This window comes from Zea mays, chromosome 8 (assembly GCF_902167145.1).
Source record: "Zea mays cultivar B73 chromosome 8, Zm-B73-REFERENCE-NAM-5.0, whole genome shotgun sequence".
Classification (NCBI taxonomy): domain Eukaryota; kingdom Viridiplantae; phylum Streptophyta; class Magnoliopsida; order Poales; family Poaceae; genus Zea; species Zea mays.
The window spans coordinates 39,035,523-39,041,522 of NC_050103.1; positions in this window are offsets into that span (position 1 = coordinate 39,035,523).

Here is a 6,000-nt window from a genome sequence, read left to right on the forward strand (position 1 = left end):
AATAAAGAGACCCCTAGTCCAGAACAAAATCAAGGTGAGATGTTTTATTTAGCCATATTCCAACTAGAAAATAATTATTGGAATTATAAAAACAAATCCAAAATTGTTAATAAAAACCCAATGGACTTGTAACCACTAGAACCCCACTACAAAAATGATAACCACCCCAGCCCATCATTTTAAGTAGGGTAAACAATTAAAACTTGATATTGGGTCCTATTTCAAATAAATCATGAGCAACCCAAAAATAATGCAATAATGGGCAAATAAAATTATACTAGATCAATGATAAGATAAGCCACCAGAGAAAAATGCAAAACCCAATTGAAGGCTGCAAAATAATACCCATTGCAAATACTTTATGAAAAAGGCCATTTAATCAAAATAATTCCTACCACCTTTCCCTTAAGCAAAAAGTTGCCAAACTTCAGAATGATTGCTCTTGCACAAAGAAATCTGTTGTTTGTTATTTTTCAAATATAGTGGTAGTAGAAAGCACCCCTTTGGCTAGAAACTTTGGAAAATCATAATAAAATAACTAATAAGTATTAGTGGCTGAAAATTTGTACAAAGTCATGTTATAACATCTGAATGCCAACAAAAATAAGTCTTAGAGAATAACCCTCTATTAAAAAGGAGTTGTAGTTCAAAACACCCCTCCTACCCTAATGTTTGATAATTTTATCCAGAGAGAACTATTCACTTTTTAAGCCCCAAATTTTAAGACAGAATTATACACCAGTAAGAAGCCACTGTAATTTTGCAGGATTTTTGGAAAATTATTAAGATGACTTGTAGTTCAAACCCACCTTAAAAACATAAGAGAAATAGAAGGAAAGAAATGAAAGATAAACCTCGCTCCAATAAGTTCAACTGGAAATCTTGATAAATTTTCACTAAGACATTAAAAAGAATTCAGTGGAACCCCAAAATGGACTTACCACTTAGTTTAACTAAACTTGACCCTAAATTACTAAGTATACCCCAAGGATCTTCAAGTAGCAAGATTAAGCCCTACCTTATTAAATTGATCATTCACCATCAAAGTTTAATTGCTAAATTGCATATCATACCATGCATATATCTTAATCATTGTGTTCATTAGATTGCAATCTCGTTGACGGAGAGTACGTGCTCATCCTCGAGGAAGGAGCTATCCACGAGGAAGACCAGGAGCAAGCTCCCGAGACTGCCACTGAGGATCTCCCCGCAGCCCCAACATTTAAAGGCAAGCCCGGTTTTATGCATAACTGTTTATATATGCTACTTTACTACACTTAATGTTTGTAGGCTTGTAATGTGCACTTAAGTGTAGGAGTTGCTTGAAACCTCTAGTTGCATGATCTTAGGATTCCTTTTGAGATGAATACTAGTATGCTAGGTCGAATAGCTGCTATGCTAACTAGGATCTCGGTAGAAGTCGAGTGATTTTTCTAGCACTCGCGCGAGGTCAGGAATTGATTGTATTCATCTTGATAACGGGATCTATGATGGTCTATGGACTTGGATCCAGGGAGGATGCCTTGTCCATGAGACGAGAAAAGGAATTAAGGATTAATGTGTGGATACCTGAGTCAAGCGTTTGAACATACTAAACACATGTCGGGAAATATGGTAACCGGTAAACCTAGTACCTGAGTGAAGCCGGGCGCAGACTTTTCCCCTCACTCATCTTGAGACTGGGTCTCCCATGCTAGCTATGGTGGGTACAAGTGCGGTCACTGCACGGTGGCAGCCAGGGTTAGTGGAGCATTGTATGCCAAGGCGGTGAGCCCTGGCCATGAACGGGGAATTGATGGGGACGGTTGACATGTGTGGGGACGGAGTGCCCTTACATGTCGTGTGTTTAGGTTTACCTTGCAAGGATAAAAACTCGATTTGAATCGTCTGCTTCTCGCAGCTAATGAGAATGCTTGACCCCTTGTACTACATTGAGTAAGAAGTGAAATGAGGTTTACTTGAGATAATTTGTTGATTGTACTAAATGCTTTCTACCATGCATGCTTAGAAGGAGTAAACTTAGTTAAGATAATGATGCTAGAAATTGAAAAGCTAAAATTTGATTTTAGATACAGCTAGTGCTTTTGGCAAACCAAAACCCTCAGCCAAACAGTTGCATGGTCTAGAGGTAGAGGAGTAGTTTCCTCACACCAGGTAAGTCTAGCTGAGTATTAGTATACTCAGCCTTGCTTGTGGCATAATTTTGCAGGTACGCTTCAGGATATGGTTGATGGTGTGACTTGGCCTACAACCCTGCCACCGGGTTGGACGGTCGAGTGGGATGCTGCTCCGGCAGGAGAGGAGCAAGAGGAGTAGTGGGCTATGCCTTGCCCAATTCCTCGTTACCGACGATATCGTTTATCCGCTGCATCTTATTTTGTGAACTTTTGCCAGCTACTTGGAAAAACTCCGATTTATGTAATAATTCAGTACTTTAATTCGAGGTTTTCCTGTTTTATTGTATTTCTTCTGTGACTCACCTTCGAGTGAGTATGTGGTATTTGATCCTGGTTAAGTGGCTTTATCAGACTAGATCTGAGGGACTGACGGGATATTCCGATTTAAGTGTGTTACGGCCCCTGAGGCATGACCTAGGCACTTAAGCTGGAATAATTCGGGCGGTTCTGCCACAGGTATATCGCACATGGCGCATCTGGGCCCGGAGTGGTCGCACATGGCATGGCATATGACGACACTAGACACACATACGTGGCCAAGAGAGGAGGTTCCTGGCTTGGGTTGACCGACGAGGACGTCGATCTTCTAAGTGGGGTCGATTGTGATACCCTGGCCCAGGGGATGGTGATATCCTGGTCCAAGCTTTAATAGAATTAATAGAGTACTCATATCAACAAGGTGCATCTTCTTTTTTGGAAGCCTATCTCGAAAGAACCTCCAAGTTAAGTGTGCATGGCTTGGAGCAATTTGGGATGGGTGACGGACTAGGAAATATTCTCAGGTGCAAATGAGTGAAGATAAAGTGCACACAAAAGACTCATGTTGGTCTGTGGGGACAATATATGATCCTAGAGAGCAGCCAGGAGTAAGTACCGCCGGTCCGAGAGTGGACGAGGTGTTATACTCAGTTTGACTCTGAAGCATTCAGGTCTTTTTGTAGTTAGGTGGGCACAAATATACACGTTCCATCTGTCAGGCATCTAGAATCCAACCGACTAATTGAAAGAGCAAATGTAATAATTTTGTTAGAGATTAGAAAATCTCTATTTGGATTGCTTAAGGGAAAATGGACAAATGAACTAATCAAAGTGGTATGGAATCACAACACTTTGGTGGCATGGTCCACTAGCTTCACCCCCTTCAAGTTTCTCGATGGAGACAAAGCAATTTCTCCAGAAGAGGGGAAGAGGAGATCAACAAGAGTTATTGCCGCAATCAAAGATGTGACTAATGAAAATATTTCTAAAGGTACAATAGAAGAAGTCAGACTTGATGATATTTAGCTAATCAACAAATACCATGCTGGAACAAGAAAATGGCGAGATAGGAAGGTGAAACTAAAAAATATAATGCTAGGGCATCCTGTCCTTCAGAAAATGGCCAACCCTGACACAACAAGCATCAACAAAAAGGAAAGATCCTTTCTTGTTGCAGCTTCAAATAGGATATGATCCTACAGACTAAAAGATATGGAGAGAAATGAAATCCCAAGGTCCTAGAATGCTGATGAGTTTCGTAGATACTATGTATGATACACATGTATTTTTTTCTTTTGCTTTGAAGGTCGGTTCCCTTTTTCCTTCGAAGGGGTAAGGTTTTTCAATGGGTCCATCTTTGTAATACATGTAACTTTGCCCATCATGTATAAGGCACATCCCACAATCATGATGTAAAAATGTAATCTGAGGTTACACCTTCGAGTGTAACAAGAAAGAAAAAGATCACGAAGACCTTTGTACGAAGGCAGAATCAGTTACCTAGTAAAGGTGATGAGGCTCCAAAGTCCTTCAACTGGAAGGTAGAATCAAAGAAAATTACCTAGTAAAGGTGACAAGATTCTGAACTCCTTCAAGTGGAAGGCAGAGTTAGAAAGAAAATCACCTAGTAAAGGTGACATGACTCAACAATCCTTTAGATGGAAGGCAGAGTCAGACCCAAAGACTTTCATATGAAGATAGGATCATTTGTAGTGATTACTCAACATTTTTTGCATCATGCATTTTGTATTATGGTTATGTCTATAGGTTCAACCATCGCATCATAGCAACTTCGGCAGTAAGCTTCGTGCCATCATGTCATAATACATCATGTCATTCATGTATCATGTCATCCATATCTAAATAACATACTCTGAGGTCCTTCAAATGAAAAAAGAATAAGATCCCAATGTCCTTCGTATGGAGGCAGGATCAGTTGCCCAGTAATGGTGACATGGCTCAAAAGACCTTCGAATGGAAGGCACAATCACATCCTTAATGATTATTGTTGAATTATTTTATTTTTCTTGCCTTGGGACACCTTCGGCAACGGAAAATGGAATCATGCATATTTTTCTATAATTACATTTTTTGGCGAAGAGAAGGAGAAGATGCATGTTATACTTCAATGAAACGAAGCTAATGCCAGTGACGAAATTTTGTTAATTCATCACATTGTTTGCCGCAGGAAGAAGGTTTTTCTTTATCATTTGGTATGAAGTAAGTTGTATTTTATAAAGTTTCTTTGACTTGCATGAAAAGGAGGGAAGGTGTTTTTGCCTTTGACTCAAAAGATATCCTTGGATTTCACTCACAACAAAGGATAGCTTGCAAACTACACATTTGAATCATATTCTCATTTCGACCTTTGATTGATCTTACATTACAAATATTTGTTATAGCATGCTACAATCATATCTAAATTTATATGTCTAATCTCTATGACTTCATTTCATCTTTGGCTTATTTTCTAGATGCCAGGTCTAGCTTAAGAAGCAGCACACATATAAATGTAAGTTGGGTAAGAAGGATAAATAGGAAAAGGAGGAGGGTGTAGTATCAAACCTTCTCCATATAGCTTCGATCTTCGGCTCCAGCGAGTTCTATCCCACCCTTCGACCAGATAACGGTGAAGAAGCGTCGAGCTACATTAACTATTTCCCTACATGGTTTGTCTATATCATTCACTGATATTCTAAAGTTAGGTTTGCCAACAGCCTTGGTATGAGAGCACCCAGCTTTCTAGAGAACCAAAGCAGTGCCCTAAGACCCATTCATGGCACATTAATCGTCTAGGGTGTCCATGATTTTGTCGAAAGCGTCAATCTTATCTTCTATAAAATTTGTGGGCCCGACGATGTCTTCAGAACTAAAGCTACTCTTGCCATATTTTGCACTGACTAAAGCAAAGATATCTTTTAAACGCTGGTAGTATCGTGATGTTATAGCAGAACACTAGGTGTTGAGGTTGTCCAACATTTTAGCAAGCTTCTCTTTCTTAATTTTTCTCTCTAAGATTTTCCTCACACTTGGCAAGATTGATTTGAAGCTGAAAAGCTTCAATAATATATTTCTTGTTTTGCTTTGTCATCTCTATTTTCAATCTTTACATGTTGTTTTTCAATTTGTTCCATATTCTGTTTTTTTCTTCACCTAGGTTTTTATTTTTCTCTTGGGATTTGTACAAAGCTTATCTCAACGATCTTAATTCCACACCTTCCTCTTCATTTTTCTTCTAAAGCTTTTTAACTTTGGATTGGAGACTTGATATAGTTGCTTTGGTCTTTTGCTCCTCCATATTTTGCTGAAGCATAAGTGCTTTGCTAAGCATTAGTCCCTATGCCATGTAAAAACAAACAAGTCAACATGTGGTAAATCTTTCAATGATCTAAGTAAAAAGCAAAGTTTTTTACATTAATACTTGAATATTGCAGGCATTTGATCATTTTTTGTTTCTTAAGGACCGCACAATTTGTGTTCCGGGTTTGGAAATCTGACGCTGTGAATGAAGTTCCTCACTATTTTAGTCTCTTCGGAGTTAGGGACATAGACCAAAATGTCCCTA